This window comes from Gopherus flavomarginatus, chromosome 2 (genome assembly GCF_025201925.1).
Source record: "Gopherus flavomarginatus isolate rGopFla2 chromosome 2, rGopFla2.mat.asm, whole genome shotgun sequence".
Lineage (NCBI taxonomy): Eukaryota > Metazoa > Chordata > Testudines > Testudinidae > Gopherus > Gopherus flavomarginatus.
Window position 1 is genome coordinate 94,218,730 of NC_066618.1, and position 20,998 is coordinate 94,239,727.

Here is a 20,998-nt window from a genome sequence, read left to right on the forward strand (position 1 = left end):
AAGATTAGAAAGCAGAAACTACTTCTCCAAAGCTCAGAGAAAGCAGGCAGACAGAAAACAAAGACCTCAGACACAAAATTCCCTCCACCCAAAGTTGAAAAAATCCGGTTTCCTGATTGGTCCTCTGGTCAGGTGCTTCAGGTGAAAGAGACATTAACCCTTAGCTATCTGTTTATGACAGCATACATTTCTTTTTAAGATGAATAGTGCCATACCTGATACTCCTTATCATCTGCAGCAGCAAGTGCTGATTTCTTATTCCATGTGGGGGAAATGCACTCATGACAAAACTGCGCCAGGGAAACCTAACATCCTAAGAGACTGTGATGCAGTTTTTCAGTCAAATACAGAATGAATACTTATTCTTATATTTCCATGATGAGGATGATTTAGGGAAACTGTTTTTGTGACAGAACATGCCTTCAATTTGGTGTTAACTTACCTCTTCGCTAAGGCCTTGGTAACTCAATGAAAGATGTAGAAGTGTGACCCCTAGTGGGTGTGAGCAATAGGTGCCATTCATGTAGCAACAGGAAATAAGTAGGTCATGAAAGAAAAGCCTGTAAAAAGGGAAGAGAGGACAAACTGCAGAATAGGGGCTGTCAAACTGGCCTACAGAGAGCTGGCTGATTGGGGGTGGCTCTCATTCTGAGCTGTTAAGACAGAAAAATATTTAGAGTATGTTCAGCTATCACTCTCTCCAGAAAGAAATTGCTGTGGTTAGGGATAGTATACAATTATGAATGGAAGGAGAGAAGTGCTCAGTGAAGTACTGTTAAGATGTGGCCCTCACAAAGCATTGAAGGTCTGTTGATATAAAGACTTTGGCTGCCTAAACTCGAACCACTCTGGTATCCCCTTGGTGACTAAGAACAACAAATTGTCAAAGGATGCTGGGAGTTGCAGTCCCCTCCTTGGAAGCAAGTTGAGTCATGGAGGAAGTGTGAGCACAGAAGCAACAGTTGAGTGTAACCCATGTGCCTAATAGGAAAATATCTCTTTAAGAGATCTGTGGGGGAGGGCAGGTATGAATGAGTTGTCTACTTCATTGTTGCTAGGCAGATGCCCAATTAACACTGCACACTCAGACGTTTCTGGAATTGGGTGTGGTAGTTTTGGGTATACTCAGTAGGGTCCTTGTAGCTGGACTCAAACTCTGTGAGGGCAAGTAGCCATGTGCCCTGTGTGGATTTGAAGAAGTTGATCCACAGGAGCAGAAAGCAGCCTGTTTTCCCTAATTCTGAAGCATTTTGCAGCAGATTAGTGATATTGTTAACCCTGCCACCCTGGCAGAGTTAATTATAGAAAGGGGAAAACTGATTAATTTTTGTTTTTATTTTATATTTGGAATGTCATTTTATTTTAGCCATGCTGTTTTAGTTAAACTATCTCAACTAGTATGATTCACTTTTCTCTTATTTGAATGGGATGATGGGGAAAGTCATTTATTTTGCTGTTCTCAGTTTTGTATCTTTCTTATAAAAGGGTTTTAAAAAAATCTATATACTTAATCTAGTGGTCGGCTAATCAACTGACTAGCTAAGAGTGATTTCAGCAAAGGAGGAAGAGTCTGCAGGGATTCCAGCTGAAGATTTCTGCAAGCGAGTGGAGGTAAATTGTTGTTGCAGTCTTTTGACATAGCAGACTGTATAGATTTTGGCTGTCAAAAACTGCAAGTGAGACTCAGGTAATCTCAACCTAAGCTTTTTGGGAACTCTGAATTTCTCCCCACTGTGTTTCTGTGGGGACTGACCTATTTAGATTTAATTTGTTTTTGTTGTTTGTGTATAACTGAAGATAATGTATGTGAATTATAAAGTAGCTATGTTTATGTTGTAGAAATTAAGTCATTACTATTGTTTCTTTATCTCTGTAAAACTGTGACTTAAGAACTAAATTTAATTCCTTTTGTTCTTTTTGGACTTAGTGGGCAGGCTGACCCTGTGTGATCCTTGCTGAAAATCCTAAATGACTGAATTTTGGGTCTCCAGGTGCTTTTCTATGGCAATTGGGGTTTTTTTAGGAAGTGGAGAAGCATAAAGTAAACTCTAGCCTAGTATTTCTCAGCCTTTTTGAAACTAGGGACCAGCTTGCGGCTTTTCTAAACTGTGTCAGGGAGATCTTAGGGACCAGCACTGGTCCATGGATTGGTTGTTGAGAAACACTGCTCTAGCCCAGTGGTTCTCAAATAGGGGTCTGGGGCCCCCTGGGGGGCTGTGAGCAGGTTTCAGGGGGTCCTCCAATCGTGGCCAGCATTAGACTCTCTCAGGTCCAGGGCAGAAAGCTGAAACCCCACCACCTGGGGCCCTGAGCCCTACCACCTGAGGCAGAAGCTAAAGCCTGAGTAACTTAGCTTTGCGGGGGAGAGGGCCTAGGCAATTGCCCTGCTTGCTACCTCCTAAAGCTGGCCCTGGCTTTTATATGTAGAAAACCAGTTGTTGTGGCACAGGCAGGGGTTCAGAAAGAAAAAGGTTGAGAAGCTCTGCTCTAGCCCACCTAAAGGTTACATGAGCACCAATCACACTGATTTAGCTCATCTGTTTTAACCTGGCTTGGTGTTAACAGGTGTGCACTTAAGTTACTAGGCTTCTTGAAATGTGTTGCTCCTCATCTTACCCTGCTCCCTAGCCTAATTCACAATGTAGGAGTTCAGAGATACAGTTCTCACTTGGCCTGCACGGCATCCTAGTCTGATTCAGTGCAGAGGTCTCTTTGTGCTGAATATTTAAAGCAGTTAGTAAGAAAAATGGCAAATGGCTTCTATAAAAATACAGCTTCTCAAATCTGGAAAGCTGCAGAATTGAGGTCTGTCTTGTTCATCTCATCAGTTTTAATTTATTTAAGCTTTGACCATTTGTAGTCTGTCACTTAATGAACACTTTCAAACCTTCAGATTTCATTGTCAAATAACGTGTGTGGGAATGAAAGGTCTGTCCAGTGAAGTGAAACAAGCCTACATTAGCCAATCAGGGAATGAAGGGCAAAAACAGGCAAAGTTCTCAGCTGTGCCACTAAGTCATGTTAGGAATCTTTTATAAGGAGTAAAATATTTATTTTATTAGTATAGTGCTAGTAATTAACCACAATGTTTGACAGAGTAAGGAATTTTAAAATTGTCACAATACAAATAAATTCAGCCCTTCTAAATTCAAATTACACTTTTCAAACAGCCCATAAAACAAAAGTTAAAGTAGATCCATTTTAGACCATAAAGAGAAACTTCACATAATTCTTGCTTTTGCTGCCACCTGGGTAAATAGAACAATTGACCATATGACTGAACCATCTCTCTAAAACAAATATTCTAATTTAAACCAATGAGCCAAAAGGCTTCTGGGCTAAGACTGAAAATTGTTGTTTGAGGGGGAAATGGCTGCTGATTTAAAAAAAAAAAAAGTTGTAACAAATCTTCAAGCTGGCAAGCCTGCATGGGCATCAGGGGTGTCTTTCAGTGCTAATATACCTGCTTTTCAAATAAGCTGACTGCATTGTTTTGAAAGCAGTGCTCTGAAGGCCTGCCTTAGCTTATTTTACTCTACATTTCTCAAATGTATAGATGGCCTTCAAGGGAGACCTTTGTTTTGTTTAACATCTGCTATATCTAATTGTTTACAAATATCTTAAATGCTAAACTTAATTTTTTTTACACTTGAAAAGTGCTGACTAAACCTGTTGCTGAAAACCACACACAATGCGGATATAAGCAGCAGAGAGTCCTGTGGCACCTTATAGACTAACAGACGTTTTGGAGCATGAGGACTCTCTGCTGCTTTTACAGATACAGACTAACACGGCTACCCCTCTGATACTTGACACAATGCGGATATAGATGTACTTGCAAAAGCCAGGGAAACTTAAAGTTTGAGACCTATTAAGTTGTTTCTCCAAATATAACATTGTCATCTGATATAAATTCTTATGCTGAATTCATAACCAATTAGAGAGGCATTGTGCTTTGGTTGAAATGGAGCACTCTCCCACCTCTACCCTAAGTAAAGCAGTAGGGGTATAAGTAGGCAGACCAAGCATTCTGCTAAAACTGATTTTGTACCATCTCTAATGACATAAGTTCTTTCTCATCCCAAATTTCCACACCATATAATATCTGAGCATAAACACTAGCAATAAACACCGAGAGCCAGTGCGTGAAATTAAACTACCCCATGCACATGGGAAAGTAAGAGCTGCTTGCATGGCCCTTAAGCCTCCTGTTTGTCTCATACACCCCTGTATAAAAAACAAATACGCAGATAAGAAAAGGACTCGACCTGTTCAGTTCAGTACAGTGGGCAATTATCCACTTATGCAATTTTGGTCTATGGCTGAAGGTAACTGCTTTAGTTTTCTGATAAGTAAATCATACACTCCTGTTGACACAAAAGAAAAGAAAATGGTAATCTTTAAGCAGATGCTTCAGACCAAAGGAGTTTGGGACAACAAAACCATATCTGCATACCGGAGGAGTGACATTAGTCTGTTCAGAATTCTAGGGGTAGAATAATGCTCCCCCTCTAATTGTGCCACTACCTCATTAATATAAAAATTAATATGGGGACACATAAACAACTCTGACTCCTACCCTTCCTGATGAAAATAAGGTGTTAACTCACCCTTCTTCCCTATTCTAACTCTAGATGCCATTATCCGCCTCCCACACCACCACCAAGACTGCCTCTATCAACAGCATCACAGGCAGATTTCAAATCTAAACTCACATTGCTCCTCCAAAGGAGAGATAATTGTATGTGTATAGGTCCAATATGAGCACAAACGTTATCTATAGTTGAGGGGCCTTTCCTAAAATCAGCTTGTTCCTCTGCAAAAAAGTTTCAGCTCTCAGACCAGTCTTCTAACCTCCCCAGGAGGTATCTGGAGGAGATCTGAAAGGCTTTCTGGACGATAATTTTCATAATAACTTTATTTCCTCTGTAATAGAGGAACAAGAATACCAGTAGATGCACTGGCAGGGAAAGTCCCTGTTGTTCTTATTGGTAAATTTGATAAAAGAGTAGCCCTACTATTGATATGATCCTTACATTTCTGTGGGAATAATCCCCTCACCAAGAGCTTCATTATGATGATGACTGATTTAAATTTTAAAATTTCCCTAATGGAAAATGTGGCTGTTCCAGAAGAGCACAATAGGTAACGTCCATCAGGACAGACAATGTCAGAGGTTTAGTGGATAGGGAATCACTAAAGAATGGGGGGCTGGGAGAACCTCTCACAAGAATGTATAAGGATAAGAGCTTCAGTATTTACATTAACCTTAGCATTGCTACCAATGTCAATATAAATAAATTTGTCTTGATGGTAGTGAATTAAAATTCCTTCCACAAGGTCCTTTGATCAAACTTTTTTTTAAATATTCTTAAATATTGCTGCAGCCCCTATTTCTAACAGCCCTAGCCATAATCTGAAGCTGTTGTATGATTTGGATTGTTTTGGTTATATACAGGATTTTCTTTCATGGGATGAAAATATCTCCCCTTCACAGTTAAAATTACTGGATAATTTGGCTATCAGTGAATACCATATGGACCTGTAATGCACCCTTCAGGCTGAGTAGTTTGGTTTTTTGAAATTAAGTTATTAGATGCAAGTTTCTCTAATTTTTAAGCTTAACTAAGGGATTCAAAGACTAATAATAACTTGGTATGTTCCAGAAAGGCAATGTCAATACTCAAACCACTCCTGTTATTCCCTCTCACATTTCTGAGGTTAGAGAGCAGCCTCATATTTACCCATGAATTATTCCAACCTCTCAGCTTTGTTTAATTGAAAGTATTTCAGATTCAAGATTAAGAAATAAAAGCACAGTTAGGCTGAGTCCCTGGTGTTTGTATTTCTGGGGGAAAAGATGAGTCAGAGGTCCAATTGCAACACAGTGTATGCACATTTTGGAGCAAGTAGTGTGTTCTATACCCAGATATCAAAGTCAGAAGGTTGTTGTTTTTTTTTTTTTCCCTCATGTAGAACCACAAGCATGGAGATAGAATTTTAAGGACTGCTGAGCTGTTCAGAAAATCTGGAGTCTGAGAGTGCTCTGTAGCTACAGAGGCTACCTGGTAGAAAAGGTTAAAGGGAAACAGTCTAAAAGTGTTCAGTCAAAGAGAATTTCAGCTCCAGATGATAAAATGAATGATCAAATTATTCAAGTAAACTCTGCCTATACCCTACTACTCAGGTGAAAACAAATGGTCCAGATTTAGGCACTACTGCTCAATCCCATGATTTAATCATGGAATTATAGTCTTTAACCCTGAGAGAAATAGGCCTATTTATAAAGCCAATGGGGCATTTACCAACACCATCTTTTAATGGAGGCTCTAGAAAAGGAGGTAGAGTGACTAGGAGATGGGTCTGAGCAAGACTACATTAAAATATTGCATGAAGATTGCCTCCTGGAAAATAGGTGGTATTAAAAGCAAATCTCAGGATATGGAGCATAGAAATCATTTTATCTCAATCTGATGCCCTTAGCCAAATTTCTTGAAGGAAAAGTACGAGATCTTTTGTCTTCCAGGCTTTGAATCTCTTTTTATAAGGGAGTGTTAAGCATATTAAGAGGGATAGACATGCCCTCTGGTCTTCTGTTTCCATTAAAACAAATATACCTATTAAGATCGGATAGCCCCTTTTTCCTGGCCTTCAGTTTTCTTTTCAGATACATAATATTTTTATTAGCCATGAATTTTTAATCTCTGTTTCTCTTTCTGCAATGAGTCTTTCTGGGGACAGCTAGAATCTCTCATTGGGTACTTTTTCTATAAAAGAATCATATAGCAACTGTGTGCTTTGAGGAGATTTCCATACTCTACTCAGTCCTGAGAATGGGGCAATTCCTAATCTTTCCACTGACTCAGTATAGAGAGCTTTTCCTCTTTAAATCCCTCTGGCCTAGATAATCTATGGACAAGGTGAGAAATACTTTAGACTTCAAATTATGATGGCCTCTAAACCAGACAGTGATCGTCAACCCCTTCAGTTGAATTTTTGTTCATCTACCACCTCCCTATTCGTAAATACAGGCTCAGGCAAAGTAGTCCAGCCCTGAATTAGAAGATGTAAATTTTGAAGTGAATTATATGAAGTAAAATATATATAAGCTTATGGGCACATGCCATTAAAAATACATCCATCCTTGCTCTAGATGGTCTTTGATTTATTTAAAAAAATATTTATCTAAATAGATTAATCCAAGCACTTCCCTTTTGCCCAATCATTAGTAATCACACCAGCAGGTAAAAACACTTATTTTTATGATCTCCCCAGTGTCTCTCAGTTCATGAGAATGTGTCTTTTAGCATGGCCTGAGGATTGATTAAAGCAGGACTATTTCATATCAGTGGAGGTTGGAAGTTCTGAAGCTTAGGGATAGTCACAAAGAATTCTCTCCAGCTGTCTCCTCACGTGAGTGTGGTCCAACTCTGCTGACCATGACTGTGGCACTGTCCCACAGGAAGAGGTGGGGTTTCAGAAATAGGTCCTAAGTCATTTAGGACTTATAGGTCAAACCCAACACCTTCAAATTCTGCCCAATAGTAAGTAAATAGCAGTGAAGTTCCAAAACCAGTGGTGTCAGGTACCATGCAACAATATACCTGTAACAAAGAAATTACCAAATTCTACAGTCTATAACTTGAAACTTAAGATGTAGCCTTATGTAGAAAAAGTATTGTAGTCTCTTCTGGAGATAAGAAATACATAAGATACAAAGATATCCTCGTGGCTCATGCCAACAAACCGCGATCCAATCAGATGGTGACTGTAGACTCGAATATAATTAAAGGATGACTTCAAATCTTTAGTCATAGCTTTAAAAGGCAGTTGCTCCTTGGAGGGTATAAACGCCTACTGAGTTGCATGGAAAGGTGGTTGGCTAAATATATACACCTCTACCCCGATATAACATGACCTAATATAACACGAATTCGATATAACGCGGTAAAGCAGTGCTCCAGGGGGGTGGGGCCGCGCACTCTGGAGGATCAAAGCAAGTTTGAGATACCGAGTTATAAGTGAAACTGTGTTAAGATTTTTTTGGCTGCAGAGGACAGCATTATATTGGGGTAGGGGTGTAGCTGTATCACAGACATCTTGGAGTACAGTACTAGACTTTTCCTCATAGTCGAGGCTGATGATATTTGACAGTGGGTAGGGAAAAATGGCAGGAGTGTTGGGAGCCCATTTCCGGCACTAGGTGAAGATCCTACTGTGACAGACTGAAAACAGGGCAGGCAAACCATACCCCCAACAAGCCTCTGCTGACTCATAGCTGTTGGTGGTGTCAGACTTAACTAGGAATAAGGAACAATTGCAGACGTGATGAATCATTCTTCCAGTTTTATTCTGGGTCTTGATCTGTGACCAGAGCTCTGAAGTGCTACTGCAAAGCAAACTAATAATATACTGCTTGTTAAATGTTAGGTTTTTCACACAAATGTGCATAAAACTAAATTTTAGAATTACTTGCAGGCACCAGCTATAGCTCTCTTAAAAACTGGTGTTTAGATCAAGGAAGGAGCAAGTGACTAGGTCAGGAGACATGGGTTGTGTTCCCAAGTCTGCCGTTGACAGAGTTTAAGCAAATAATCTCTGCCTTGGTTTCCTATCTCTAAAATAAAGATTATCTTTTGTGCAGTGCTATGAGATGCCCTCTGGATGAAGAATTGCACTAGTGCAAAATATGCCAAATGTATTTTGCAGACTAACACTTATCATTCTGGAACATCCATACTTTGTAGTGTTCTGTGGAGGCCTGGCACACACTCTTCATACTTCAAAATTTAAGACTTGTTGGAATCAATTTGCCCTGTAACAATCTTTTGGAGACTAACTGATGTGGCAGTCACTTAATATTTCCAAGACTTTGGAAGTTACAAATGCTGATAGTAAAGCTTAGAATGCATCCTAATCTACAGCAGTGTTCTATAGACTTTGAGGTTGTTCATCTACCTTGTGCCAGTACCTGACCACCTCACATCAGTGAATTAAGCTAAAGACTGCTCCAGTTCGAAAGAGAAAACTTTGGTGCTAACATACAGTGAATTAAGGGTTTCACTTATTTATTTTACAGCTCAGTAAACTGAGGCTATGTGTTTTGTCTTTGAGATGGTTCATATTTGTCACTGATTCATGTGAAGAAGACACTGTGACCTAAAGAAATGGCCAGGATAGGGAGGTGGGGGAATGAAATGGTCTTGTTACAGTGGCTCCAGATTATCTGCTTTCATAGCTTTAGAAGAAAAACACTGTGCAGGGTCACAGATGAAGACACTTCTCCTTAATTAAGTAGCCAATTTAGAACCAAAACTTTACCCACCAGGCCAAGTTTCTGATCTCTCTACTGCAGTAACTGATCAGAGGTTTGTATAATATATTAAACCAAAGAGAATGCTTTTTAAAAACAATGAACAAACTAGCCTAAGACCACCCCACGACTCCGATGGAAACTGTTCTCTCCTCAGTGCTCCCAAGGAAGGTGGAAAGAACAAGGAACCATGTCCACAAGGTGTAATGGGAGGTGCCTGGCTCTGCGTTAGGGGGTGTTAAAGTTAAGTCTTCAAAGACTCATGTAGAAAATAAATTTACACCTCTTACCATGTTAATCATTATTAAACAATGTGAAATTACAATAATAAAATCTAAAAACAGCCTGGTTGATACAAGAACTCTTACCCAGATTAACAGAAGATTATCTTCCTATCTTAATTTGAGATGCAAGAGGGGTTTTATAGCATAATATGTGTTGGCATGTTAAATAGCAGTTACTTGCTGTGGATAAAGGACTACCCAGTCTCTCCTAGGAGGCCTCTTAAGTATGGATAAATAGAAGGAAATTAACATGTAGATGGCTGGTACCAGACTCTTCTTGGGGAGAACACAGGTTCCTTTTCTAACTTATTTTTCCAGCGGACACTCCCTTGCCTTGTGTTCCACTTGGCTGCAATAAGAACATTCCAAAGATTTAAAATTTGTTATACTCCTATTATATCCAGACTTTTTTATGCCAGCTGCTGCTCAGTTATATCCTTACTTGAATCCCTTTGATGTCATTACACCTTCAAAGCTACTCAACCCAGGGCTGGTTCCACCCTGGCTCACCAGGTAGTGGGGACAGTTAAAAAAAAACTTCAATCATCTACCCCCACAGAACACTAATTAGATGGAAAGGTGTCCTGCTGCTTTTGTGCAAGTGCCTTTTCCTTGCTACTTTGCAGCCAGTCTGCTCTATCATTTAGTGAGAACAGATGGAATAGACCAGACAGTGGCATGCTAACTGCCCACTGCTGCCATCTGGTCAGATGCAATCTGCAACTGCTTTCCATCTGGGATTGCACTCCCCACTTCCCCCTGTCCCCAGCTCTCCCCAGTGCAGCTGTTATCTAACTCCAGGCAGACACGAGGCACAGTAATAAAGCTTAGATTCTCTGAAGTGTTGTGCATTGACTATATAAAAGTGGCTTGCAAATTAGACTCCTCTATGTTTCAGTGCTGCCGGAGCCAGTAGTTAACTTCTAGTCCAGGTAACTCCAGAGTACTGGAATACAGAAAAGTAAATGGATGGGGTCATGGCTATGATGAGCAGTGCACTATGGGACACCAGTAGGAGGACTGCTTTCACTGGTATTTTAAATTGGAAGTCAGATGCCTCTACCCTGCCAATAAGCAGAGTTAAGTCCCACTTCTACAGAGTTGCTTTAATTATGAAGCAGACTGATTTCTGTCAGTGGAAGGCCAGAGAGTCATTCATGGGAGAATGCTGAAGTAGAAAGCAAGTTATACAGCCACACACAGTTCATGCTGAAAAGAGGAGAGCTTTTATAGTGGTGCAGCTTCAGTGTGGAGCCAGGCCTAAAGGTGATGAGAGTGGTGACAAGTTTACCGAAATGTACGGTAGCATTAAAATGCATGAGCTAAAATTAAATAGCAGTTGTGTGTTGCATGCCAGTGGCAGCTGTGGTATGAGCAACAGGTCAAATGAAATGTAAGATGTTATAATATATTTAAAAATCAAGAGCAGTTTAAGATAACCAGTGAGGTAAGTAAGACGAAGGATAAAATCTGCCAGTCAGAATTGGATTTTATCTAATATAGGCAGCATTGGTTATGGAAAACTTTTTTTTACAGGTGTTCTCTTGAAATGTCTTGCCACAATTAATGCCTAATTAGGCAAGAAGAGTGCTGTTCCTAGTGCGCCACATTCCACAAGTGGGGGGGAAAAGAGAAAAAGACTGACTTCTGGGTATGCTTTTAAAGTCAACAAACACTGCTGAATGTTTGACTGAGTCTTCAGGGCTTTGAGTATTACCTTCTTGACCAGCTGATGTCTTCCTCATGCACTTGAGGGCACCGTTTTCACTGTGTTCCCAATGAATATCCTATTTATGAACTGGTTTTGCACTGCTGAAAATGTGTTGTTTTCTTAAACTAACCTTTTCTTGCCACAGAGGACCTACTCAGAAAGTTTGTTTCAGACCATGCTACCTGCTACAGTTTGCGCTCTGGGCCCCACATTAATTTGTTGATGAGCCTAGCTGACCACCTCTGCATTCCATTCCACTCTAGCCAGGCACTGATTCATTGAAATGAGTGAAATGAGTAGGGAAAGCCCCAGGGCTGTGCTGGATCTTGCAAGTGGTAAGTATTTAAGCTGGTAAGTATTTAAGTGATGTCTGAGTCAGTGAAGCAAGTGCTGTAGTCATGATGCTCCCAGAATGGGGGAGAGAAGGTAGGCAGTGGTGAAAATAAGCCAGTCTGGTCCGGCAAGCGCCAGTATGCCATGTCGGATCGCACTGGCTTCTGCGGCCGGGATTTAATGGGCTCAGAGCTCCCGCAGCTGCGGCTGCCGGAGCTGCAGAGGGGATTTAAAGGGCCCTGAGCTCCATGGCTGGAGCCCCGGGCCCTTTAATTTGCCCCTGAGCCCCGGGGGCTCCTAGCCACCTCTGCAGCTGGGGGTCCCGAGTTGATTTAAAGATTCTGGAACTCCCAGCCAGAGCCAGTGCCCCAGGGCCTTTAAATTTTGAGAGGCCCTGCCTCTTCTGGTTGAGGCCCCACCTCTTCTGCGTGAGGCCACGCCCTCCTCAGGACTCCAGCAGTACCAGTAAGTCCTGTAAGTTACTTTCACCCCTGAAAATAGGTGAGGTAATACCTTTATTGGACCAACTTCTGTGGGTGAAACAGAGAAGTTTTCAAGCTTACACAGAATTTTTTGATATTACCTGTCCCACCTTTTATCAATGAAGCAATTCATTCCAGGTGAATGCTTTATCTTCCAGCACAATCAGTCACTTCAGTGTGTTTCAGAAATTCATCCAGGCTGGCTCTTAAGATTTCTGGGAAGGACAGGTTCCCTCCCACAGCCTTGGAAGTAGAACTCACTCTCACAGATGGACAATCCAAACCATGTTTGCCCTTGGTTTTGTGAATTTTTAAAAATCTCCTATACAGGAGTCATACTTCATATGCTAGTATGTCCCTGATACTCTAGCTTCTGGTTTAGGGTCCAGCATCATTCAGATTATCCTAAATTTTCATGGTCCCAACAATAAGTTTAAATCTCTTGGATCAATAGGGAGAGCTGCAGGATCTGTACTGGGACCACAAACAGTGGATACTGGAAAAAGTGCAGTACGGTCTCTCACTGGGCATAGAGCCGGGTTAGTGGTATATAGTTCATAGTGGTACCGAAAGATAAGAGAATCTCTGCGTGTTTCTCTAGAGCACATAGGAGACCTTAAGTATGGCACAAGAGATCTACCACAACCCAGCCATTCAGCTGAGATTTCATAGGCTGAACCCACAACCTTCCCTTAGTGTTGAGTGTGAAAAGCCAATTGCTGGCAGGAACATTCCCTGGTTAGCAGGAATCCCCATCGTTCTTATTTATTCAGTAGCTGATAATGTCAGAGACTGGAAGTTTTATGTAATGTCCAAGGTGACACATTTTTCCAGGGTCTTGCCTAAAAATAGTGTAGTGAAAAATATGGAAGCTGAATCCATACTGGTTTTATACTGGCACTAGAAAAGGTTCAGAGAAGGGCAACTAAAATGATTAGGGGTTTGGAATGAGTCCCATATGAGGGGATATTAAAGAGGCTAGGACTTTTCACCTTGGAAAAGAGGAGACTAAGGGGGGATATGATAGAGGTATATAAAATCATGAGTGATGTGGAGAAAGTAGATAAGGAAAAGTTATTTACTTATTCCCATAATACAAGAACTAGAGGTCACCAAATGAAATTAATAGGCAGCAGGTTTAAAACAAATAAAAGGAAGTTCTTCTTCACACAGCGCACAGTCAACCTGTGGAACTCCTTACCTGAGGAGGTTGTGAAGGCTAAGACTATAACAGTATTTAAAAGAGAACTAGATAAATTCATGGAGTTTAAGTCCATTAATGCTATTAGCCAGGATGGGTAAGAAATGGTGTCCCTAGCCTCTGTTTGTCAGAGGGTGGAGATGGATGGCAGGAGAGAGAGCACTTGATCATTACCTGTTAGGTTCACTCCCTCTGGGGCACCTGGCATTGGCCACTGTCGGTAGACAGGATACTGGGCTAGATGGACCTTTGGTCTGACCCAGTATGGCCATTCTTATGATTTGCTCCCCTGACAAACAGTAATGAGATCAGGCTAGCATGATTGAGTGGACCTGAGTTTATCAGTGGGAGTCATCTAATTCAGTAGTCTAATTCATGGCTAGCTGGTTAGAACTTGCCATATGCAGAAATTGCCACCTATTAGCAAATGACAAACCCTGCTAAATGAGAATCTTGAGATAAAAGTTGGTAGGTAACCCAACATTAACAAATAAAGATAAAGCAGAGGGAGGCTTTTTGTAACCCCTTGCAGTAGTTTCAAGGCAGATACTAGATCTTAGAAAGCTTAATTTAACCATGCTGCAGAATAGTGAATAATGGGTTTTGCTCTGCCCTCTGGGTACCTGTTAAACAGAATATGCTTTCAGAGCCTCAACCAAGACTTTGGCAGAGTTGCTTGTGAACAGCAATCTATTGGAAAATGGTTGACTTCACTTTAACTCCACATCAGTAACTCTTTAGAATTAGTCTCCATATACTTGGCACTGGTTTCAAAGTATTAGAAAATGGAACATTGAATGCAAGTGTGTAATACTCAGTTTTACAACTAATTATCCAAATGACAGATGTATACAATATAGAAAACCATCACCAGTGAATAATTTAAGATGGGAGGGAAGCAACTTTCCCTTTCATTATTACTGTTATATGCTGCCAAGTACTGAAAGGAATATTTGAGTGACTCCAGATAACTCATCAAACAATTTCTTTGCACTTGAATGCTGCAGATGTAATCAAAAAATGTTAGATTGTTGCATAGATCAACAAATTAAACATGAGCATTGCTCTGCTAAGATTCTAAATGTCTGGTTGTGGACCTCAGTTTCATTGTTCTAATCTGGTGGAGTGGCACTTAAAGAATACATGAATATCATTTGATCCTTTTGTTACATCTTGTGCATTCAGATTCTTGAACTCAAATTGCTGAAGCTTGATATGCAGCACGCTTAGTGGCCATTGTCTAAATAAAGAATTGACTAGTCAGCTGCAATGCATTTCATTTGTAAAATGGTACAGATATAAAACTGCTCAAGTGTTGTGGCCAGGCAGTCTCTCTTTCTCTCTCCTATTATGAGAAGCTCAAGTTAGTATCTTTAACTAGAATAAGATCTTTACCTATCAAAGCTTATTCCGCACATTTTTGTCAATAATGCTATGGGAAACATACATGTTTAAGGCTGCACTATTTATCTCAACGCGCGCGCACAAACATACACTTCAGAACTAGTGTTCCCTAAACCTGTAAAACACCATTGCATTTCTTCTGTATTTATAGAAAGTCTCTGGAACATGCATTTTGGGAACTTTCATTGTGAGCTCCCTTGTCACCTGGAAGCAGAATTTTTTTATTTTGCCTCTTAACTTCTGACTCTACAAGACTGTTTATACCTCGTAACCCTTGCATCAGTTCAAGGGGTACTTACTTGCTGCAAAGTTCTCCTTTTTGGAGAGGAATAGCCTTTTTTTTTCCATTCTGCCTCAGACTTCTTTACCTGAATCTCAGGTTTTGTTTTCAAATTTAAAGGATATTTATGTTACGTGAGTTTCAGCTCCAAATGTGCTTTGTATGTTTCCTGTTGATTGCCCTGGCTTGTATCCTAGAGCATAGAATAGCATTAGAGTACAGTGTGTATGCAGCAGCTGTCCTCTTTGGAAGGATGTGGTTGCAGAGACCAAAGGCCACCCTTCATCTTGGAAGGCATGGCTCTAAAGTACAGTGCTCAGGTTTATGGATTACAGTGGCCAGGGGGTTGCTGGCTACACCATATTCCGGGAGTTAAATGTTTAAACAAGTTTAATTGTTTTATAGTTCAAGTGCTCTTGCTTCAAGGCAAAAAAAATTGTTGGCACTTACTTCATGGCTGACTTCTTACATTCAGGAAGCTAGAATTGTACCTGTGTATTGGTGACAGGCTACTGTGCAAGAACAGCTTCCTGCTTCAAGGAAGGCATGGACCATTGGATTGCTTCAGCTTGTTTATGGATATTATGCAATTAGTGCTTTTGAAAGTCCAATTTGGCCAGAGAGGTGCTGTGCAAAAGTCATCCTAGAAAAGCCATTTAATCAAGGAATTCCACTGGAAGGAGAATAGCAAACTAGTATAGGTTCCATGAAAAGAGATTGTGCCCCTTTCCAATTAGAATTCTGTAGTGTACAAGATATTACAGGAATGGTTTTGTCACCTACTTTTTCATTTTTCCCCTCTGCCCTCCCAAAGACATTTTGTCACAAGTCTTATGATATTTAGTGGGTTTTTATCTTAAAACATCTAGCTCCTGGAAGCATGAGATTTAGGTGAGAATCTCAGCCTTCATTAGTAGGTTTGTAGTCCTCATGGTTATGGAGAAAAGCCTCAAAATGTGACCTAAGTGCCCCTAGATGTTTTAAAAAAAAACCCAAAAAGGTAAATAATTCAAATAAAAATGTGGGTTCAAAATCATGAGATTAAGACATTAGATTAGATTTTTGAATACTGGAGGCTGTACTGTTTACAAATACTGTAACCAACTTTTTAGAGAAGGTGGCCTTTTAGTAAAGATGAAGCAAAATTGCACTTCTTACGATGATTCAGCGCCCAGGCTTCTCACCCTGGGGCTACTTCTACCATGCCTGTTCCTAGTCGGGCTTTCTCACCTAGTCCTCTGCCAAAACCTGCTTTGGTTCCTTCCCGATTTCCACTTAACCAGAGCAAACACCTTCTATGTTACTCCAGTCCCAACTTCTTTAGAGAGTCCCCAGTCTACCACAGGGCTCTCCTGGCTAAGCTACTATTCCAGTCATCTCTCAAGCCCTCACTTTGGCCAATATGGAGAGACTCAACACTTCTTCCTACTCTAGATCAAACCCAGTAGTCACATGCTTGACACTCCATTAAGTGCTCAAGGGACTGACAGCTATGTAATGGGTCATCTATAAAAGCTCAGCTCATTGTCTAATGGATACATAACCTAAAATTACTCTACTGAAATGCATTAAGCTCCAAAGCTAAACAATGCTATATAGTCTTTGATACCCTTGCAGCTCTATCTTCGCAGTGTTTTTAGTTTGGTTGATTTTCCAGGATGTATATAGATTGCAGCTGCAAAATAAATTCTGTAAGTATTGAACATTACATTGTTTCTTGGAATTATATTTTGAGATACATGCTGATTCTTCTATTTCAGTCTTTTTCCTGTTTTTAGTAGTCCATTTTGGCTAACAGCGAGCAATTTGAAGGATCTGTTTATAGAAGTGCTTTTTTAATGTGGTCTCTGGCAATAGAGGTGGTCTCTACAACCAAGTTAGTTGTATTAAGTGTGGAAAAAATACCACTGTGAATACTTGAGTCACCTCACTACCTAATTATAAGGGTGGTCTCTTACACAAATTTATTTGTAGATTTATATAGCACATATATAGACTCTAGATATATGAATAGACATAAAATATAGCATAATTACAAATGTAACCAGTTTCTCAACTTCAGGATACCATGTACAAATCCACTATTACCTACTCAGGAGCGAGTACAGTAAATATAAATTTCACTATGTCCTGAAAGTCCGCTCCAGTGGTAGTTTGGATCCTGGTTGCCTATGAAACACCCTTTGTCCGCAAATTCCACCACAACAGTAGAGTCAGGTCAGGCATTCTTGCTTAGTCTCTAAATTTAACTTTTATGGACCAGTGTGTTCTCAGCCAAAGGGCCTTCAATTCTGGAACACACTCAACACCATACAAATTATATATGGATCTTTACGGCTGAAGAGTAATACCTTTTGAATTGCAGCTAACAGTGAACTCTGGGCTGGTTCCAGACTTCTCTGGAGTCCCTCTCATGATCTGGGATATTTTGCCTGATGCCTTCCATGTGCAGCATTTGTCCTGGCCCCTTTAATGTCCTATGTACTCAAAGGTGGGTGTGGCTCCAACCCTTTCAGGTTCTACTGAATGGCCCATTACCTCAAACGTTCTCTAAACAGGGTCCCTAGAACCGGGGTGCTCCAATGGCTGTCCATGTGTGCTACTGCCCCTTTAAGGATTGTATGGTTGATGGTGGGCCCTTTAGCTGCTGCAATGTGGCTGCCTCTCTAATCTGTCCTCTCAGCTCCTTAATTCGCCCCACGCTCTGGGTACCCTGAGAGCTCATGAGCCAGTGCCTGTCAGGTGCTTGCAATAGCAGCAGTTCCCCTACGCCCATTCCCAGCTTTCTCACAGTATAATACAGGCAGCTTCTCTTCCCTCCCACCCCATTCTTCACATAGGTTTTTCACCTGGTTCCCACCTGCTCTTGTTCCTCACATTTTTCCTGACCCCTCAAACTCACCCAGGTCAGTGGGGCAATGGAATGAAGAGACTTGCCTTACTCTGACTTAGCTCCCACAGAGGGCAGGAGAAGTGTTCCCTGACATGAACTTGTGATGAGCTTATTCGATAAGGTTTTCCATGCTAAATGTTAGCTCTAGGGAGAGGATCAGAAGTCTTGTCAGCTCACTTTCATACAAAAGTTTTTTTTAAAGAGCTGGTTTTCATCTTGGTCTTTCTAAATACACACTACAGTGACCGTAAGTAAATAATTTTTGCGTTGGTTTCTGCTGAAACTTTCCACAGAAAAGAAGCTGGACAAACTTTCCTCAGGGAGATGGCATATTCACTCCTTCACACATGCACTCTTAACACACACACACATTCTTTAAGTGCTATAAAATCCCCACAGTTCAATACCTCTGATAGCTTTGCTGCAGGGGGGACCATAAAATCACAGTCTAACATCATGAAAATTGATCAAAATGAGCTATGGGAGTTCAATAGGAGTGAGGAGGTGTATTTCTTTTCTGATCCCCTTCTGGGCGTGAATTCCTCCGTTTGTGGCTGTGCAGGGATCTAACCAAGTTTTAGCTGTATTTCTTTCAGTGGTAGTGCTGTCTGCTGGACTTCATTACCTAATATTTTTAGTGTAATGGGTAAGGTTGTAAGTTACTGCAGTAATCCCCAAACACCACATAGACTTTAAGATAGAAGGGACCATTGTGATCATCTAGTCTGACCTCCTGCACATTGTAGGCCACATAACTCACCTACCAACTCCTGTAATAGACCCATAACATCTGGCTGAGTTACTGAAGTCCTCAAATCATAGTTTAAAGACTTCAGGTTACAGAGAATCCACATATTCTAGATCTTTAAATCTAAAAGTTCCTATAGATATCATGGAGGAAGTGAGGACCTTTGTTGTAAAGGTTTATTTCCCACTTTAGGACAGAAAAAAGTGAAATTAATGTAGAGGTGGCAGAGAACTTTTGTCAGACTCCCAAAATACAGTAAATCAGAGTACCAGACCCACTACCTAGTGGAGTTTGTCTAGCTAGAAGGCAGTGTCTCCCCTTCCAGATGCTGGGATGAGGAGGAAAAGATGTGGAAGTTTTCTCATGAGTTCCACAAGTACTTTGCCTTACTGTATAGCAATCTGACAGAGTTGAATTCTCTGCTCTTACACAAGAAGGCATTCCAACCTCTTGGATAAAGAGGATGGGGAAGACATCTCCATGTACAGCTCTGTGCAGCGATCTGGTGACGAAGATGAGGTGTTACAAAACTATCAGAGTACAGTGAGGTCTCGATCCCTCCAGGATATTGTGTGATTCTTAGAAGTCTATAATTGAGGAATTTGGTGAGGGAGAGATGGGTGACTGTAAAATGCTATTTAATTTAGTTCCTATTATGTATGTTTGTCGGCTAGCTGGAATCTGCACAGCTAGGAAGAAGAAAGGGGTGTTCCATAATGCATTTGGCTGTCAAAGTTAAGTTACTATAGCTTTAAAAATATTCAAAAAACAAACAAAGCTCTCTGACATACAGTACCTCCTGGCTGCTAGCACAAAACTCTTCAGACCTCAAGGATCCCTTAATAAATCCAAGTGTCAGATAAGAATGTTATACACCATTATTTTGTTGCCACATAGCAAAACAGAGAGGTGGTGTGTGGAAAATCATGAGACACTAATCAGACTGACAAATACCAAACCAACTGCCTGTGTAAATCAGGGTTTATGAATAAGTGATGAGATTTTATCATATCTGGTTTTACTTGAAAAAGTGGCAGTATTTCTGCTATAAATTAAAGCCATGACATTATTTATGATGGAAACTTTCTTTATTCTGAAGCTGCTGACAACAAATCCGCTGCAACATTATCGTCTGCATTTTTAAACAACCCCTTTCTTGAGAGACATGGTCTGCAAAGTATGGAGCAGGTTTTCTATCTTACAAACAAAGTGTTCCAAATACCATTTCCTTCCAGTCTGCCATGGTTACGTAGTACATCCCTATTGCATTAAAGTAAGTTACCAAAAAGATTTCTGAACTTTTAACAGCCAGTTGAGAGCTATAAAAGATGGGTGAGGAGTATACCATTAACTTTCTACATTTGACACCCTGAGATGTAGAAAGAAATTGTCTCTTTTTTTTCCTTGAAATGATTTTAATTACTTATGTCCTTATTACTGATGGGTGAATATCAGTAGCTTTTGTTAAAAGAACATAAACATTCAAGGCCAGATCCTCTCTTCATTGGAGCTATGTGAATTTATCTCTGCGGAGGAGCTAGAACCCAAAATTAATACTAAAGAAGCTAATTGAAAGGGAGGTTAGCCTATCAAAATTAGCCAGATTCTAAGATGCTCCTTTTGAGGTGTAAGTGACGAGGGATATATGGGACAGCTAGGTTATATCTGTCTCATCTTGCTGTGTCTTCCTAGCCAACGGATCTTCTTCCTTGCTAACATGTCTGAGGAAGGAGAGGGGAAATTCATAAATAGTCTGAAGCAGAGCAGAATGGGTTAGGAGACACAAGCAACTGCTTCCTTTTCCAACACCTTATCTCAAAATACAGTCAGCTCATTTGGAGAAAATGGGGAGGCAAGGACTCCTGACCACAGAAGTTACAACTTTTCAACAGCTGGAAAATAGGAGAGATGGTGCAGTTTGCTTTGTTCTTGTCCTTTTACTTCTGTTTTTGATTTATACATATTCCATAAAAAGGAACACTTATTCTTTGCTCTAGGCACCTCTTTGACACATTCAAAAATAGAATACAATTAGAGTAGTCCAGTAACCTCCCGTCTCCCAATAATAAAAGCAAGGTGGATGTATAGTCTTATCTTTCAAGATCTAGCTAGGTACTTTATATTCAGTTTGATAGCCTTTAGCCCAAGCCCTGTGAGCCCAGCTGGGCTGACATGGGTCAGCCGCTGGTGTTTTATTGCAGTGTAGATGTAAGCAGAGTCAGGATGAGCTCTACCCTGACATCTGGTGGTGAATTGTGGCGAGTGTGGAAAAGAACTTCAGAGGCTGAACTTATTTGCATAGGCACACTCACCCCGCCTAGCATGAGCCTAAATGTCACTTTGGCTGCT

The 20,998-nt window shown here is 40.6% G+C and overlaps 1 long non-coding RNA gene across 2 annotated transcripts in view; it reads left to right on the forward strand.

Annotated features, from left to right (window-relative positions):
* Nucleotides 1-1,489: 1,489 nt before the first annotated feature.
* LOC127043772 (uncharacterized) overlaps nt 1,490-20,998 on the forward strand; it is a 67,355-nt gene continuing 47,846 nt past the window's right edge. For both annotated transcript variants that reach the window (XR_007772323.1, XR_007772324.1), the window contains exons 1-2: nt 1,490-1,611; nt 11,454-11,643. This is a non-coding gene — a long non-coding RNA (uncharacterized LOC127043772). The remainder of the gene's footprint in view (nt 1,612-11,453; nt 11,644-20,998) is intronic.